This window comes from Scyliorhinus torazame, chromosome 11 (assembly GCF_047496885.1).
Source record: "Scyliorhinus torazame isolate Kashiwa2021f chromosome 11, sScyTor2.1, whole genome shotgun sequence".
In the NCBI taxonomy this organism is placed as follows: Eukaryota; Metazoa; Chordata; class Chondrichthyes; order Carcharhiniformes; family Scyliorhinidae; genus Scyliorhinus; species Scyliorhinus torazame.
In genome coordinates, this window is record NC_092717.1 from 6,283,304 (window position 1) to 6,303,340 (window position 20,037).

At 45.2% G+C, this 20,037-nt stretch overlaps 1 protein-coding gene across 1 annotated transcript in view; it reads right to left on the reverse strand.

Annotated features, from left to right (window-relative positions):
• The window catches only part of eif3eb (eukaryotic translation initiation factor 3, subunit E, b), a 173,713-nt gene that overhangs the window by 141,187 nt on the left and 12,489 nt on the right, over positions 1-20,037 (reverse strand). The gene's annotated exons all lie outside the window — the stretch shown is intronic.

Consider the following 20,037-nt stretch of genomic DNA (forward strand, 5'->3'; position numbering starts at 1 on the left):
CATCCAACTTCTAATGGCTTCAGTAATTTTTTGGGGGAAGCTATTTGCTATTTTCACTTCATATGGATTTAAACAATAGGTTGGCAAGTGTTTTCCCTGCAGACGTGACGCATTTGAAGCCCAAGACAACTGAATCCATGATTTTGTGCCGTGTAATGATGTTAACAAGACATCATTCTAAACCTATTCTTTTTTTTTTTTTAAATCTAGATTACCCAATTCATTTTTTCCAATTAAAGGGCAATTTAGCGTGGCCAATCCACCTACCCTGCACATCTTTGTGTTGTGGGGGCGAAGCCCACGCAAACACGGGGAGAATGTGCAAACTCCACACAGACAGTGACCCAGAGCTGGGATCAAACCTGAGCTCGGCGCCGGGAGGCAGCGGTGCTAGCCACTGCACCACCATGCCGCCCCTTATTCTAAACCTATTTCAAATAAGGTTCTCTATTTCAGTTTTCATAAAACTTCTCCTCGTTCAACACTTCAGCCCAAACAAAATTTTGAACTGAGCTACGTGACGAGATAATTGCTTGGCTGCAGAAATGTGGATATGCTCACGAGGCCAGGATTGTGAAAAACACACAAATTAAATTTTTAATAGACCAAATAAGCCAGTGAAAAATTGATGTTGTTGCACTGAATTAGGAAGTTTGAAGTAAAATTAAACTAGACAAGAAGTTGAAAGTATCACTTGGCCTCATCGCAAAGATGCAAATAAATCTCTAGTTACCCTGATTTCAGTATATGCACTGGCATGTACTAGCAAAGAAAATGTAACCTAATAGGGCCATGCTACTTTAGCCCTCATCCTCAACAGCTTTATGAACACTTGCCCAAGTACAGATTTGTTCAATGACCATATTTATTTGTTTAAACTTCTGATCCACTTGGAAGATTGACTCAATTATGTTTCAACTTGAAGCATTTAACCAGGCTTATTTATTCAAATAAAATCGCATCTTTCTATTAACATCACTATAGGAAATTACATTTTCCTTAACTTAAGCTAATCAACCAGCAACCAATTGTGAATAAGTTATAATTTATATTAATTAGAGAGCACCATACAGTCAGGCATTGTCAGTGCAATAACTCTAGAACACCCATTAAAGTTCAAAGTCAACTTACTTCAGCCTTGTGGCATTGCTCCTTAGCTGAAGCACAATTATACAAGGACTTAACTTCAAACGCCCAAGCAGCTTAAGGCACCCAATTACCCTTTAACGACAGCAAGAACAACCGGATGGGCACAACTGGTTGCCATACATAAAATAGCTGTCATCGTTCTATTATTTGTTTTAGAATCTCTACATTTAAGGAGTTTGGTCCATATGCATCCCAGTTTGTAATTTATAAATATCTTCTTAACATGAAAAGGGAAATGAGGACCACCTGTTCAGCATGTGACTATCTGCCCACGAGTTGAAGTTGATGAACACATTCTACCCCGAACCCTGCTCATCGCATGCTGATTCCTTGCAAATGTACTTCTTTACAATGGAAGGCCAGGGGGAAAAAATTTGAGGAAAAAAAGATGTTTCGCCGCTGCATTTACAGGATGCTCAAACTGCTTCCGAGCACGTTTTAGTTGAGATCTGCACCAAAAGGTTCAGGGATTATATTGGCAACTGTACAGAATTCAACAGTTAGCTGAGATTTTGACATGGTGTAGTGTATTGTATCTTGCAATAGCATCAAGTTCTTGTGCTTCATCCAATCATCTGACTGTACTGCATCATTCAAGCACTTGTTTGCCATGTTGTTTAGTTTCTCCATCCCCCCTCGGCTCAGACGATTACATATTACCCTTTACTTCCTATATTTTGTCACTGGAAGTCTAACATCATTACCATTCAGTTTCTCTCCTGCAATACGTAACCACAATGAACTGGATGGACAATGTGCTGAACGTATCTGGACAATGGAGTATGCAGCATTCTTGAGCAAAACAAAATATGGACTGATACTATAATGCTCAGACGCACAATGCCCAAAGGTGCCATTATTGTGCTGCGAATGGTGCTTCTAACAAGAACTACACACCCAGTTAGGGCAACATTGTTTGATTCCCTTTCTAATGAACACTTCAAACGCAATTTGTTTAAAGGGAGAGTTGTTCTTGCTCTCGGGGGTAATAGCAATTAGCAAGATGAGTTTTGCCCCACGAAGGTTCACAACAGCATTAAGTATTTCTAGCATCCGCAATATTTTGCAATTGGACTTGTAACCAAATATCCTTGATGCATTCCAAGAACTCAGAGATTGGAAAGCATCGTCTTTCAGTTGCCAACAAAAACAAAGGCTGTTAATAAGCTCGGGAAATATAAGATTAAAAGCTAATTTAGTGATCTGTAGCAGATTGGGAAGGACATTTGTAGGGGAAGGGGACGTGCTATTGTCACATCAGAATCATTCGACATAAGCAGACTTCCTGCAGAATTGGATACAAGTGAATGCAGCACTATATTTTAATAGGGCACCAAATCTAATAGGTAGAGCAATTGAAATTATTCTGACAATAAATACATTTAACAGACAAAATTGAATTAGAAGGTGAGTGTTTTGCAGTGCAGTCTGTCAAAAAGGGCTTACTTGGATTTTCAGTAATTTAAGGTCCACATGAATGGCTTCCACTGAAAAGAAAACTAGAGGAAGACGATGGAAATGGATTTATTGATTAAAAATAAGAGAGTTTTGGGTGACGCGGGGTTGGGTGCAGCTGCACAAGTTGAATTTGACTTGACTGGTGGAGCAGATGAAGGGGCATTTTTTAAGAAGTGGGATGGGGGGGGTGTTGGCCGATGCCGGGTTTAATGAACTACTACTGGACGGCGAACATTGCCATGGTCAGGAAATGGGTAGTGGGGGATGGGTTGATGTGGGGGCAGATGAAAGCAGCTTCTTCTAAGGGATCGAGTTTAAGGGCGTTGTTGACAGCGCCTCTGCTGTTGTAACCGGCCAGACACTCCGTGTGCCCAATGGTGGTGTTGGCCTTGAGGGTGTGGTGGTGGCAGCAGAGGCAGCATTTGGGACTGGAGGGTGCCTCGGTGTGGGCATCGATTTGTGACAATCATAGGTATGCACCGGCAGGGGGGCGCGGCAGCTGAATGAGATGTTTCAGGGCTGGCGGCAGGTGGGAATCAAGCGGTTTGGACACCTATTTATGTGGAGGATCTGGAGGAAGAGTATGGGCCACCCAGGGGGAACGGTTTTACCTACTTGCAGTTTCGGGATTTTGTGAGGAGAGAGGTGCCGTCTTTTCCTGAGTTACCGCCCTTGGGGTTGCAGGATAAAGTGATGTCGAAAGAGGAGATAGGGGATGTGAAGGTAGCCCGAGGTCTACTAGGAGTGATGGATTGGGAGGGGGCTCAGGTGGGGGATATAAAGTGGAAGTGAGAGGAGGAGCTGGGTGGGGAGGTAGAGACTGGTACATGGGCTGAGACCCTGTGGAGGGTGAATGCGTCCTCTTCGTGTTCGAGACTAAGCCTCATTCAGTTTAAGGTAATTCATAGAGCACATATGACGGTTGCAGGTATGAGCAGGTTTTCTGAGGAGGCAGAGGCTAGGTGTGGGTGGGAAGGCCCGCGAATCACGTCCACATGTTTTGGGCATGTCCGAAGCTAAAGGGGTTCTGGCAGGGCATTGCGGACGCAATGTCAGAGGTGTTGGGGGTGAAAGTGGCCCCGGGTCCAGATGTGACGATATTTGGGGTGTCTGAAGACCCGGGAGTCCAAGGGGCGAGAGAGGCTGACGTTTTGGCCTTTGCCGCCCTGATAGCCTGGAGACGGATCTTGCTTGGGTGAAGAGACTCGGAGCCACCGAAAGCGCGGGTGTGGGTGAGTAACCTGGCAGAATTCCGGAGGCTGGAGAAGGTCAAGTTCTTCCTGAGGGGGTCGGCTAATGGGTTAGCTCGGAGGTGGAAGCCATTCGTTGACTTGTTTAAGGAGGATTGAGGGGGTTTGGGGGGGGGGGGGGGGGGGGGGGGGGGGGAGAGAAGAGAGAGAGAGAGAGAGAGAGAGAGAGAGAGAGAGAGAAGGGGGTGATGGTGGGAAGGTGAATGTTGCTTATTTATAATGTACAATTTTGCTTCTGCTTTGGTTTGTTTTTATGAAAATACCTGAATAGAATATTTTTTAACAATAAGAGAACATATGCGAGAACTATAAAGTTACACTGAAGATGTTCAGAATACTGAAAAGTGGATTTCTGCGTGTTAACTCATCAAATTTGCAAACAACATAAATAGGAAAAGCAGAAATGGCAGATGTAGCAACAAAATAGAAAATGGCTAGATTACTGGTCGAAATCTCTCAGGCAATGGCAAATATTTTTTTTTTTTAAGCAATATTTTTATTCAAATTTTTACACATTTTCAACAAACCCCCCCCCCCTTACAGAAAAAAGAAAAACAAAGAACAGATAAATAAACATCTTACAACTACATCACGAATTCCCCCAATATACAAACCCCCTCATTAAGCAATAATAAACACAGTAGAAAACACCAAGTACACCGCCCCCCCATAACATATGGGTATGATTTGCTGGGCTCCCCGAGCACCTCCCATTAGGTGGAAGATATAGGAGGGATATCAGAGGTAGGTTCTTTACCCAGAGAGTAGTGGGGGCATGGAATGCACTGCCTGTGGAAGTAGTTGAGTCGGAAACATTAGTGACCTTCAAGCAGCTGTTGGATAGGTACATGGATTACGGGAAAATGATATAGTGTAGATTTATTTGTTCTTAAGGGCAGCATGGTAGCATTGTGGATAGCACAATTGCTTCACAGATCCATGGTCCCAGGTTCGATTCCGGCTTGGGTCATTGTCTGTGCGGAGTCTGCACGTCCTCCCCGTGTCTGCGTGGGTTTCCTCCGGGTGCTCCGGTTTCCTCCCACAGTCCAAAGATGTGCGGGTTAGGTGAATTGGCCAATGGTAAATTGCCCTTAATGTCCAAATTGCCCTTGGTGTTGGGTGGAGGTGTTGAGTTTGGGTAGGGTGCTCTTTCCAAGAGCTGGTGCAGACTCAGGGGGCCGAATGGCCTCCTTCTGCACTGTAGATTCAATGATAATCTATGATTAATCTAGGACAAAGGTTCGGCACAACATCGTGGGCCGAAGGGCCTGTTCTGTGCTGTATTTTCTATGTTCTATGTTCTCCCACACCTGTCTTCCACCCCAAAGAACCTGCTCAGCCTCACCCCTGTCATATGCGCTCTGTGAAGAACCTTAAATTGTATCAGGCTAAGCCTGGCGCAAGAGGAGGAAGAATTAACCCTACCCAGGGCGTCCGCCCACATACCCTCGTCTATCTCCTCCCCAAGCTCCTCCTCCCATTTACCCTTTAGCTCCTCCACCAAGGTCTCCTCCTCCTCCTGCATCTCCTGGTCGATGGCCGGGACCCTGCCCTCTCCAACCCACACCCCCGAGAGCACCCTATCCTGCATCCTGAGTGCTGGAAGCAGCGGGAACCCCCTCACCTGACGTCTTACAAATGCCCTTACCTGCATGACCCTGAAGGCATTTCCAGGGGGAAGCCCAAATTTTCCTCCAGCGCCCCAAGGCTCGCAAACGTCCCATCTAAAAAAAGGTCCCCCATCCTTCTAATTCCTGCCCTGTGCCAGCTCAGGAACCCTCCATCCATTCTCCCCAGGACGAACCGATGGTTCTCCCGGACCAGGGACCAAACCGAAGCCTCTACCTCACCCCTGTGACGCCTCCACTGCCCCCAAATTTTCAAAGTCGCCGCCACCACCGGACTCGCGGTGTACCAAGTCGGCGGGAGCGGCAACAGTGCTGTCACCAGTGCTCCCAGACTCGTGCCCACACAGGACGCCATCTCCAGCCTCTTCCACGCCACACTCTCCCCCTCCATTATCCACTTGCGTATCATCGCCACATTGGCAGCCCAGTAGTACCCACACAGATTAGGTAACGCTAACCCTCCTCTGTCCCTACTCCGCTCCAGAAACACCCTACTCACCCTCGGGGTCTTTTTCGCCCACACGAATCCGATGATGCTCCTACTGACCCGCTTAAAAAAGGCCTTAGGGATCAGGGTGGGGAGGCACTGGAATATAAAAAAGGAACCTCGGGAGCACCGTCATCTTCGCCGACTGTACCCTACCCGACAAGGAGAGTGGCAGCATATCCCACCTTTTAAACACCTCCTCCATCTGCTCCACCAGCCTTGTCAAGTTGAGCTTGTGTAGGGCCCCCCAGCTCCTGGCCACCTGGATCCCCAGATACCAAAAACTCTTTTCCACCCTCTTCAGTGGAAGCTTGTCTATCCTCCTTCCCTGGTCCCCTGGGTGTACCACGAAGAGCTCACTCTTCCCCATGTTGAGCTTATACCCCGAAAAGTCCACAAACTCCGAGGATTCGCATCACCTCCAGCATCCCCCCCACTGGGTCTGCCACATACACAGTAACAGGTCATCGGCATACAATGAAACCCAGTGTTTCTCCCCCCCCTCCCCCGCCAATTAGCCAACCCCTTTTCTAGACCAGCCATGTGCTCGCGCCTCCCGCACTCTCCATTCCCCCCAGCGGCAGACCCCCGCCCCGACTCTCTCTCCGCGCTCCAGCTCACCTTTGGCCAATGCAGGAGCAACCCAGTTCCCCCCTCCCCCCAGCTTGGTCCCCCCCGAGCTGCGTTGCTCCCCCCATAACACTCCCGTAAGTCAGCTGACTCCTGCTGACCCCGGCCACTCCATCGACCCCCCAATGTGGTAGTCTCCCACCCCCCTCCTGTCCATCAGCGGGCGCTCCTCTCCAACACCGGCCTTCCCTCCACGGCTCTGCCCCCTTCCTTCTCTAGCGTGGTGAAAAGCCCGTGCTTTCCATCAGACTGGCCCCGCCCTCACTGGAGCACCTCCCTTTTGCGGCCTAAGCCCAGCTCCCCACCTCGGGCCTCCCATCTCCCCTCCCCCCAACGGGGCCGCGTCCTTCCAACCACCGATGCCCACACTCTCACAAAACCTCCCCTTCGAACCAATTCACCCTACCCCACCCAGCACCCACGGAAACAAAACAGAACATCCCCCAAAGCACAGTAACCACAGTAGCCCCCCGCGACCTCCCCTCACAACCGACCCTCAGTCCGTGTCCAACTTTTCGGCATGAATAAAGGTCCACGCCTCCTCCGGCGTCTCAAAGTAATGGTGCCGGTTCTTAAACATGACCCACAGTCGCACCGGCTGCAGCCTCCCAAAATTCACCCCCTTCCGATGCAGAACCGCCTTAGCCCGATTGTACCTGGCCCTCTTCTTGGCCAACTCCGCGCTCCAGTCCTGGTACATACGGACCTCTGCATTCTCCCACCTGCTGTTCCGCACCTTTTTTGCCCATCTTAGGACACACTCCCTGTCCACCAAGCGGTGGAACCGCACCAATACCGCCCGTGGCGGCTCATTAGACTTGGGCCTCCTCGCTAGGACTCGGTGAGCTCCATCCAGCTCCAGGTGCCTCAGGAAGGCACCCGCGCCCATCAACGTGTTCAGCATCGTGACCACATATGCTCCAGCATCCGACCCCTCCACTCCCTCCGGGAGACCCAGAATCCGCAGATTCTTCCTCCTAGACCGATTCTCCATGTCCTCGAACTTCTCCTGCCATTTCTTATGCAGCGCTTTGTGCACCTCCACCTTCACCGCCAGGCCCAATATCTCGTCCTCATTCTTGGAGGCCTTCTGCCGCGCCTCCCGGATCGCCGCCCCTTGGACCTTCTGGTTCTCGACCAGCTTGTCGATCGAAGCCTTCATCGGCTCCAGCAGCTCTGCTTTCAATTCCGTGAAGCAGCGCGCGAGAAACTCCTGCTGCTCTTGCGCCCACGCTGCCTGGTCTCCACCCGCCGCCATCTTAGCTTTCCTCCCTCGCACTTTTCGCTGCACCAGAATTACTTTTTTCACCGCTCCACTCCTGGTCCAATCCATACGGTCACCTTCCCACACTGGGAATCGTCAAACAAATGCCACTGGGGCCCCTCAAAAGAGCCCAAAAGTCCGTTTCTGGCGTGAGCTGCCGAACGTGCGACTTAGCTCAGCATAGCCGCAACCGGAAGTCGGCAATGGCAAATATAACAACACAATGTTACACAGGATAGTGATCAAGTGCAAATAGCAACATACAACTAATACAAACTGAACTGGTGAAGGAAGTTTTGAAAGGGAGCCAGGAGGCACAGTAATCGTAATACTTCAAATATATAAAAAATGGGATTAAGTGATTGAAAACTAACAGAACTTTGAGATACAAACCAAGAATACTGCAGTCCTGTCCTCTGTGAAATACATCCGCCAAGGCTTTACAATACACTGGGCAGAGCATATTCGGAAGCAATGTACAAAACTTCTTGTCACAAGTTGAACATTTGCACCAGAGATGTGCAAGAGAAACAGCAACAAGAATAAGGGTGGGGATTTGCAAGGAAAAAGGTTCAAGCACTACAGTGTAGAAAAAAGGTTGTCAAACACAAACCTCGTGGAGCCATGAAAATATTAAATGTCGATAATACCACGTTACAAATTAAGCCAAAGTAGAAAGTTACATTTAAAATGAGTAAAATTGAAAAAAAGTTAGGACAGACTTAGTTCAAGAGAACCATTAATTTATCTGTCAGGACAGTAAAGACCAGGGTTTTCTATATGTCGCTAATAGTTGGCAGCTGCACTGGGGGAGCTGGGGGTACAGTGAGGCTGAGTTTCCATCTACAAACTGGAGTTCTCTCACAGCTTTACATTCCATGAAACCGCAAACCTTTTCAACTGTAGGCAGCACAATATTCTGTACATTTTATATAAAAGGCTGCTACATTCAAAAGTGCAGGTTAAGTATTAGCACATGACAGTATTGAATAGATTGCCCCTTCACAGTAAGAACTTCAATAAAACTTACACCCTTAAGTTCAGACTGTCTTTTTGAAGAACATTTCTACACCCGTAATCTTTTTGAATTAGACATTTATGGAGTTGGAAAGTAAGGCACAATATTCTGGGGTTGCAGCATCTAATCTGCTCGGACTTCCTAAACTGAATCACCAAACTGTCACTGTTAACAGCACTTTACCCTTCAAAGACTTGGCTAAGTAAATCCAGAACTTGCGGCAGTGGCTTTTAATGAAAGCTCTGGCTAACTCTTTCAAGCCTTCGATTTTGCATCCTGTAGAGCTCCACACAGGAAGCACTAAATTCAAATTCAGATTTGAAGACATCAACGGAGGATATTTCTGGTGCTGAACTGGAAAATGTTAGTGAACAGCTTGTAATGTCATTATCACCGGGCTTTTTGAAGTAATATCTATAATGAACTAACTGACCCGCAGGACAATTCATGGTGGATCTGGAATTTTACACACCAGTCCAAAAAGTGATTTAAACACAAATGGAGGAAATCACATCAATTCTTTTAAAATCAGGTATTAAAGAAACGCGTGCTTCAGCATATCATTTATTTCTTACATGTTGAAAAGAGCACTCAGCACATCAGCAAGTGAACTGGCTTGGAGGAGCTGCCAAATCAGGCCACGCGAGGGAGTAGACTATCAGTAGAGATGGAGCCACGAACCAAAGCTGCAGCCATAAATCCTTTAATTGAATAGGGTATGTTAAACTCAGCACACTCTCGGTGTCAAACCCATTAACTATTCAATACCAATTTCACTACCACTTAATACTAAAAAACAGAATGCTTTAATTTCAGTCCAGCTTTGATTTTCATAATCAAAACAGGTACTGAAGAGCTTCACATTCATTTCTCCCAACAGCACAATCTGTTCCTCCTCCCAACCTATGATATAAATTTAAATTGCTGTGCCTTGATGTAATGCTGCCGCCCCTCACTCCAAGCACACGCTGAGACAACTCAACTGTCCACAGATCTGATTTCAGACACAGCAGAACTATCCAGGTACTGATCAATCAAACCGATACACATTTTGTTGAGCAAATCATCCATAAAACGATGTTTTTTTGAAAAAATTGTAAGATTGTGTACTGGAATGGGCAAATAAAGGAACACCTCAAGTGTTTTAAAGTGAAGTAATGGCACTGTTTCAAAGCTTAAAAATAACAAATTGAATAGAAAGCAAGACAATACATGTGACAATGTTTAATTAAAATACATCATAATCTGAAAAGTATTGTTTCCTGCTATGCAGTTGTGAAGCAGACAGAGCCATTTTCTCTTGGTAAACGTAGAGAAAACTAACAAGGCAAGGGAATACACAATGAAAGGTAGGACGCTAGGAAGTACAGAGGAATCTTTGGATCGCGTCCAAACATCCCTGAAGGCAGCAGAACAGGTCTATAAGGTGGTTAAGAAGGCATATGGGATATTTGCCTTTTATTAGCCGAGACACAGAACAAAAGAGCAGGGAGGCTATGATGAAGCTGTATAAAATGCTGGTTAGGCTATAGCTGGAGTACTGTGTACAGTTCTGGGCACCACACTATAGGAAGGATGTGATTGCACTGGGGAGGTGCAGAGGAGATTCACCAGCATGCTGCCTGGGCTGGAGCATTCCACTTATGAAGAGAGGCTGGTTAGGCTGGGGTTGTTTTCCTTCGAGCAGAGAAGGCCGAGGGGGGACCTGATCGAGGTGCACAAAATGAGGAGGACATAAATCGGGTAAATATGAAGAAACCTTTCCGGTTAATAGAGGGGGCAATCACCAGGGGACACGGATTTAAGGTCAGGGCAGGAGATTGAGGGGTGATTTGAGGAAGAACATTTTCACCCAGACGGGGGTGGGAATCTGGAACTCACTGCCTGAAAGAGAGGCAAAGGCACGAACCCTCAACATTTAAGAAGCATTTTGATGAGCACTTGAAACAGCATATACGGCTGTGAACCAGGTGGTGAAAAATAGGATTAGAATAGGTAAGTGCTTGATGGCTAGCACAGACACGATGGGCTGGAGGGCCTCCTTTTGTTCTGTAGAACTCGATGACTCTATAATGCATGAATTTTGCCAGATCCCCACTGTTCCTTGTTTGTTCCAAGATTTTACATCACTTACAAACCTGAAGGGCACATACTCTGGACAACAGCATGCTGCTCAAATACGCCTCTTCCAGCTAATAGTTCATACAGAATAGATTTGAAATCCAGTCCCAGAGCTGAAAACCCTCTGGGCAACCCACTCTCCTGACCACGTCCACTAACAAGACCACATTGCTCAATATCCTCATTTCAAAAAATACTTTGTCAGAGACATGTACCATACATACTGCCATGTACAACGGGTTAATGACTGACCTTTGGGAATGGGCTTGGATTCAACTCACAGTGATGGCAGCAAAGTTTCCTGTTGTTTAGAACCGGAACAAGTGAAGCAAATGGGAAGTCTCAAACCAGATTCTAGTGGGCTCACATCCAAATAAAACCAGCTATGGTCAGACAATTTCCCCGAATATTCCACACACAGCACCTGACCCTTGGATTGCTAGCGCGTTCAAAGACATCCTATATTGTCCTGTATAAATTTACAATGAAATTTTCTGCATTACAGTGCATGAGCTGGAACAAAAGATTAATTTAATAAAACTACTCAAATAGCAAATTTATTTACGAACAAACCAGAAATATTAAAATAAGCATTAGAGATACTTTAATTAAAGAAGAGTATTTTAATAAATGATCACCAGTCATTTGTCAGCTCTCCATTCCTCCCATTGTTTCTCCTAATTTTACCTTTTATTTACTCGTTGCTTTTCAAGTTTGGATATCTCTTCATAAAGCTGAGCTTCATTCTATTCCCAGCTACCACTGTCAACTTTAAGAGGTGGGAGCAACTTTCACAAAACTTCATTTTGATCGTCTTTAAAATGAGTTACAGCCAAATAAAATGGAGTGTAAAACATTGATATGAGTGCATTAAAGGCAAGCAGATTAATCGATGTGCCAGAGACAGAATGGCTATGACAGTACGTTGAGACACCAAAAGCTGAGGGAAAGATGCAGTGGTGTTGGAGGCAGTTCAGAGGAGGTTCATTAGGTTGATTCCAGAGATGAGGGGTTTGTCGTATGAGAGATTGACCCGTTTAAGCCGATACTCTTTCGAGTTTAGAAGAATAAGGAGAGATCAAATTGAGGTACCTATGCTAAAAGGGGTATGAATAAAGTAGACATGGAGTGGATGCTTCCTCTTGTGGGGCATTCTGGAACGAGAGGTCATAGTCCCAGGATAAGAGGCAGCAAATTTAAAACGGAGTTGAGGAGAAACTACTTCTCCCAAAGGGTTGTGAATCTGTGGAATTCGCTCCCCCAGAGTACGGTGGATGCTGGGATTACAGTGAGTAAATTTAAGGAGGAGTTTTTAAATTGGTAATGGGTTGAAGGGTTACGGAGAACGGGCAGGACGGTGGAGTTGAGGCCAGGATGAGATCAGCCATGATGGTGTTGAACAGTGGAGTAGGCTCGAGAGGCTAAATTCTCTGCTCCTGCTCCTAGTTCTTATGTTCTAAGAATGAACTATGCTGTCTAATTCCACCTTCCAGCTCTTGGGTCTGCAGCCCTGTAGGTAACAGCACCTCAGGCACAAATCTGGTGTTCTTGATGAATATTGGGACTTCATGATTAATAAGGGGATCAGGGGGTTCTTTTTTCTTCTCAAGGGTGGGGGTTTGAAAATGGTATTTTGTTTTGTACGGATTCGTTTATTTGTGTTTTATAAAATGAAAACTTTAACAACAATATCTTTTAAAAAGCTGCCAATCTCAGTCATGAGAATACCAATGATCTGCGCGGTTGTGTGTCCAGGTGTTATTTGCTTTGCTTTCTGATGCACTTGCCATACAGTTAGTTTCATTCATTTTATCCACCTCCCGATGTTTGCTCTTTCACTTCACCCTTCTCCCGGATTGTTTCATCCTTCTTTTTAGAATCCACTCCTCTCCCATTATATTCCTATTTTACGAAATTGGCTGACTGTCAGGAAGAATCCAATTTGTCTACATCAACCAAAATGAGTATAGAACTGAAAGGAACTTCTGCAAAGAACCACTCAATTCCAGCACCACTCCCTGACACACGAACATGGGATAGGTTGATTCACACTGTAATTCCTAACCTCTATTTCCTCTGATGAGATTGAGAGCAGGATCTGGTCAGACTGTGAAATCACTGCTCCTCCACCCTAGCCACCTCCTCTCCCATCACCCATGGCACCTTCCCATGCAATTGCAGGTGTAACACCTGCCCCTTTACCTCTTCCATGCTTAACATCCCAGGCCCAAAACACTCATTCCAAGTTAAGCAGTGTTTCACTTGCACCTCTTTCAATCTGGTCTATTGCATTCGCTGCTCCCAATGTGGTCTTCTTTATATCGGAGAGACCAAACGCAGACTGAGTGATCGCTTTGTTGAGCACCTTCTGTCTGCGCATTCAGGACCCTGACCTTCCCGTTGCTTGCCATTTTAACACAAGACCCCTGCTCCCGAGCACATGTCTGTCCTTGGCTTGCTGCAATGTTCCAGTGAAGCTCAACGCAAACTGGAGGAACAACATCTTCCAGTTAGGCACGCTACAGCCTTCCGGTCTCAGCATCAAATTCAACAACTTCAGATGATCAGCTCTACCACACCTCCACCCATTTGTTTTCATCCCATTTCATTTTAACTGTCTTTTACAATTTCTTTCACCCTTGTCTTTCTTTATATATATTTAACCCCTCTGCCATTCTTATCCAACTTTCCTTACCCTTTCTTCCCTTTGCTTCCCCTTCCCCCACATCTACATCTGTCACATTTTACCCTCTGATGTTAGTTTCTCTGCAGTTTTGCCTTTCACACCTTTTGTCCTCTCTGGGGACTGCCATTAACACTCTTTCCCCTTGGTTTCTGTGGCCATTAGCACCCGGTTTCATAAGAACATAAGAACTAGGAGCAGGAGTAGGCCATCTGGCCCCTCGAGCCTGCTCCGCCATTCAATGAGATCGTGGCTGATCTTTTGTGGACTCAGCTCCACTTTCCGGCCCGAACACCATAACCCTTAATCCCTTTATTCTTCAAAAAACTATCTATCTTTATCTTAAAAACATTTAATGAAGGAGCCTCTACTGCTTCACTGGGCAAGGAATTCCATAGATTCACAACCCTTTGGGTGAAGACGTTCCTCCTAAACTCAGTCCTAAATCTACTTCCCCTTATTTTGAGGCTATGCCCCCTAGTTCTGCTTTCACCCGCCAGTGGAAACAACCTGCCTGCATCTATCCTATCTATTCCCTTCATAATCTTATATGTTTCTATAAGATCCCCCCTCATCCTTCTAAATTCCAACGAGTACAGTCCCAGTCTACTCAACCTCTCCTCGTAATCCAACCCCTTCAGCTCTGGGATTAACCTAGTGAATCTCCTCTGCACACCCTCCAGTGCCAGTGCTTCCTTTCTCAATTAAGGAGGCCAAAACTGAACTCAATACTCCAGGTGTGGCCTCACTAACACCTTATACAATTGCAGCATAACCTCCCTAGTCTTAAACTCCATCCCTCTAGCAATGAAGGACAAAATTCCATTTGCCTTCTTAATCACCTGTTGCACCTGAAAACCAACTTTCTGCGACTCATGCACTAGCACACCCAGATCTCTCTGCACAGCAGCATGTTTTAATTTTTTATGATTTAAATAATAATCCCTTTTGCCGTTATTCTTACCAAAATGGATAACCTCACATTTGTCAACATTGTATTCCATCTGCCAGACCCTAGCCCATTCACTTAGCCTGTCCAAATCCCTCTGCAGACTTCCAGTATCCTCTGCACTTTTTGCTTTACCACTTATCTTAGTGTCGTCTGCAAACTTGGACACATTGCCCTTGGTCCCCAACTCCAAATCATCTATGTAAATTGTGAACAGTTGTGGGCCCAACACTGATCCCTGAGGGACACCACTAGCTACTGATTGCCAACCAGAGGAACACCCATTAATCCCCACTCTTTGCTTTCTATTAATTAACCCATGCTCCTACTTTCCCCTTAATGCCATGCATCTTTATCTTATGCAACAACCTTTTGTGTGGCACCTTGTCAAAGGCTTTCTGGAAATCCAGATATACCACATCCATTGGCTCCCCGTTATCTACCGCACTGTTAATGTCCTCAAAAAATTCCACTAAATTAGTTAGGCACGACCTGCCCTTTATGAACCCATGCTGCGTCTGTCCAATGGGACAATTTCCATCCAGATGCCTCGCTATTTCTTCCTTGATGATAGATTCCAGCATCTTCCCAACTACCGAAGTTAAGCTCACTGGCCTATAATTTCCCACTTTCTGCCTACCTCCTTTTTTAAACAGTGGTGTCACGTTTGCTAATTTCCAATCCGCCGGGACCACCCCAGAGTCTAGTGAATTTTGGTAAATTATCACTAGTGCATTTGCAATTTCCCTAGCCATCTCTTTTAGCACTCTGGGATGCATTCCATCAGGGCCAGGAGACTTGCCTACCTTTAGCCCCATTAGCTTGCCCGTCACTACCTCCTTGGTGATATCAATCCTCTCAAGGTCCTCACCTGTCATAGCCTCATTTCCATCAGTCATTGGCATGTTATTTGTGTCTTCCTCTGTGAAGACCGACCCAAAAAACCTGTTCAGTTCCTCAGCCATTTCCTCATCTCCCATTATTAAATCTCCCTTCTCATCCTCTAAAGGACCAATATTTACCTTAGCCACTCTTTTTTGTTTTATGTATTTGTAGAAACTTTTACTATCTGTTTTTATATTCTGAGCAAGTTTACTCTCAATCTATCTTACTCTCCTTTATAGCTTTTTTAGTAGCTTTCTGTTGCCCCCCTAAAGATTTCCCAGTCCTCTAGTCTCCCACTGATCTTTGCTACTTTGTATGTTTTTTCCTTCAATTGGATACTCTCCCTTATTTCCTTAGATATCCACGGTCGATTTTCCCTCTTTTTACCGTCCTTCCTTTTTGTTGGTATACAACCCAGTTTCCCTGGGTTTCTGTGGCTATGGCTCATCTTTCATTCTCACTCCACAGTATAAATATTTTCCACTTTCTCTGTCTTTAGCTTTGACAAAGGGTCATCTGGACTCGAAACATTAGCTCTTTACTCTCCCTATAGATGCTGCCAGGCCTGCTGAGATTTTCCAGCATTTTCTCTTTGGCGGGAAGTCACGGAGGTCACCTTGCAGCCTACCTGCAGCCAGACACACTAACAGTCTTACAGCAGTGCAACTGGAACCATGCATGTCTTTGAAAGAAATTTCCCAAGTATGACGGGCTCACTTATTCCACTCGAAACAGATAGCGAGGGAAGCAGGAAAGTCATCATCTTGTCAAAGTCACTGCACAATCTATGACATTTATTTTTGAAAAACACACAAAGACTGTCTTCAATTACTGCTGAAGAAGTCAGGACAAGACCCATTTGTCTGTGGCCCCCTCGTTCTCAGTAAACCATTAGTTCTAATTGCAAACCCTCTCGCCGAAAATACTCTGGGCTGTTCACTGCCCTGCATTTGATGTGGCTTGTCAAATCTATTAATGACACCTTGCACAGAGACTGTCCTCCAACTTTGATCTGCAAACATACAACCAAAGCCTCTCATTTGATCCTCTTAAGCTCTACAATCTGGTGGTACCTCACAGAGCCAGGACTTCAATGAAATACTTCCTTTAATGTATCGGTAAAGTTACACCAAATATAATTATAAAAATGACATATATAATTTTTGTGCCATTTGGCTACATGCAAGAATCATTTAGTAGCAATACTCATAATTGGAAACATCAATTAATGATGTGCAGGGTCACAACTAAACAGCAGATAGTTAAAGGACAAACTATCAGCTTTTGAAACACTCTCCAGATGGAGATTAATAAAGTTGTTTCATTAAAAAAAAACATATGTTTTAAATGTGATAAATGGAACAATTTTGCTTGAGTAAATCAAATTAGCTCCACTCCATTGGCCAGACTTTAACCACAGATACTGCACATCTGAAGCTTCTGACTCCACTCACCCTTAAAACACTTCTGATCAAGATAGTGCAAAGTGACAATTCCTCATAAAGCGGGCACATTTTTAGCAGATTGAAAACTTGACTCTGCCATAAAAGTTTACAATACAGAAGGAAACTATTCAGCCCCGTCATGCCTGTGCAGGCACCATGAAAGAGTGACATAATTAGTCCCGTGTAAGGTTATCAATCCTCCCGGAATCGCATGGAGTCTACTGGAATCAGCATCAATCTCCCGGTGGCCAAAGAGAGTATTCCGGGAGATTGGAATGCCGTTTTCTCAGTAAATGTTGTGCATTTCCAACATTCTCAGTTCTTGGCAAGTGCGTCACACGGACACATCCTCCAACTCAATTTGAAGCATGCTGCATCGATTGCGCATGTGCACAGAAACATGCATTGTTCCTTCCCAAGTGGATGCTGGTTGGAAACCAATAGTTTCAGTTACCAATGTGCAAGTACCTCTGTGCACTGGTATGAATTGTGGCGATTTTAGGTTTACTATGCGATCAATAGACTGTTTGCCGCCCATGATTTACTTTCCACTTTTAATGTATTCATGGAGCTTTGACCTCATCAAGATTTTGTGTGCGCACAGACATGTAATAATAATCTTTGTCACAAGTAGGCTTACATCAACACCGCAATGAAGTTACTGTAAAATGCCTCTAGTCACCACATTCCGGCGCCTGTTCGGGTACAGAGAGGGAGATTCAGAATGTCCAATTTACCTAACAGCACGTCTTTCAGGACTTGTGGGAGGAAACCAGAGCACCCGCGTGGAGAATGTGCAGACTCCGCAGACAGTGACCCAAGCTAGGAATCGAACCTGGAACCCTGCCGCTGTGAAGCAACAGTGCTAACCACTGTGCTGCCCATGTAGGGCTTTAGAGAGTGTAAAAAAACAGAATCACATAAAAAATAAATTAAAAGGAAACGAGATGAGGAGCAATGTCAACGGGAACAAGAACATGATCAGAAAAGGACAATGTGCATCTGTAAAGTTTCAGTATTTAAGGCTTACTTCTGTTTAGTGCAGTGAATAACCATTATTTTCTCTGCTTTTTGAATCTAGCAGGGTCCAAATTCATTCTGTTGGATGGATAGATTTCAGATGCCGAATGAGTTTCTCAATGAAGTAGGAGGGTGACCTGCTAGCTTTGAAAAGTCGCCCCCTCACCCCAAAACGGCTGGCCAGCACCTTACCAGGTTTCCGTGAAGTCACTTCCATCAACTTCTCCCAGAACATGTTTGGCCGGAGTTGGCAACCCTCATCCCATTGCCTGCTCTTTTGCCACAGACCTGCAAAGTTTCTTTTCTCATATATATCTAATTCCCTTTTGAAAGTTACAATTTAATCTGCTTCCACCATCCTCTAGCTATACATTCCAGATCACGACAACTCGCTGGGTTAGAAAGAATGCTCTTCATCCTGCCCCCACTGCTTATTTTGACAATTAACTTAAAAGCTCTGCAGTTAGAAATATTTTACAACACGATTACTCAAAACGAGCAACAGGAGAACTACTAACACAGCTTGCACTCAGTGACTTGAAGTTTAAAAGAATGAGTTTCAGTAGTTGGTGGTATGTAGCACAGGGGGCAGGTCTGTGTTTGTGACTTCAAGAAGTGGTAAGCTTCAAATCTGTACTCCCCACTGCTCAACAAGCACACCCAGGAAAGGAGATGTGCACACCAAGATCCTATAATGTACTTCATGCATACCTCATAGCTGAGTAGTCTGAAACCAAAGGTTATTATAGTGTGGAAACCAAATTTGGGTGTTCGGGGAGGAAATGGAATAATAGAACAAATGTCAGTTCATTATTTCTAAAAGGATTAGAGATTGTGTAGACATCTACTTAATTACCTCAGTCTTACACTGAAAAACAACAGGCAAAACGTCCAGGCTCAGGAAATGCTCCAATTCTTAACAGTCGTCATGCAAGGCTATTGATCAAACATTGCAGTCTGTTTTCTAGCCATAAGTTGCTTTTGTAAAAAATACATCAATATATTTTGATCTTGATTGGAATACAGAGTAACATTTCAAACTTTGCCAATGTTTTTCTTTATTCACTCATTTAAGGATCTGGACGTCGCTGGTTAGGCCGCATTTGTTGCCCATCCCTAATTGCCCATGACACGGTGGTGGTGAGCCGCATTCATGAACCGCTGCAGTCCACGTGGTGTAGGTACACCCTAGTGCTGTCAGGAAGGGAGCTCTAGGATTTTGACCCAGCAACAATGAAGGAACGGCGATATATTTCCAAGTCAGGATGGTGTGAGACTTGGAGGAGAACCTCCAGGTGGTGGTGATCCCATGTGTCTGCTGCCTGTCCTTCTAGATGATGGTGGTCATGGGTTTGGAACGTGCTGCCTAAGGGAGCCTTGATCAATTCCAAACTTGTAGATGCAGCAAACAGTGAGAATGATACCAATCAACTGAAACAGGATATTGATCGACTAGTAGAATGGGCAGAACAATGGTGGGTAGATTGAATCCAGAGAACATAAGAACAGAAGAACTAGGAGCAGGAGTAGGCCATCTGGCCCCTCGAGCCTGCTCCGCCATTCAAGGAGATCATGGCTGATCTTTTGTGGACTCAGCTCCACTTTCCGGCCCGAACACCATAACCCTTAATCCCTTTATTCTTCAAAAAACCATCTATCTTTATCTTAAAAACATTTAATGAAGGAGCCTCTACTGCTTTACTGGGCAAGGAATTCCATAGATTCACAATCCTTTGGGTGAAGAAGTTCCTCCTAAACTCAGTCCTAAATCTACTTCCCCTTATTTTGAGGCTATGCCCCATAGTTCTGCTTTTACCCGCCAGTGGAAACAACCTGCCCGCATCTATCCTATCTATTCCCTTCATAATCTTATATGTTTCTATAAGATCCCCCCTCATCCTTCTAAATTCCAACGAGTACAGTCCCAGTCTACTCAACGTCTCCTCGTAATCCGACCCCTTCAGCTCTGGAATTAACCTAGTGAATCTCCTCTGCACACCCTCCAGTGCCAGTACGTCCTTTCTCAAGTAAGGAGACCAAAACTGAACAC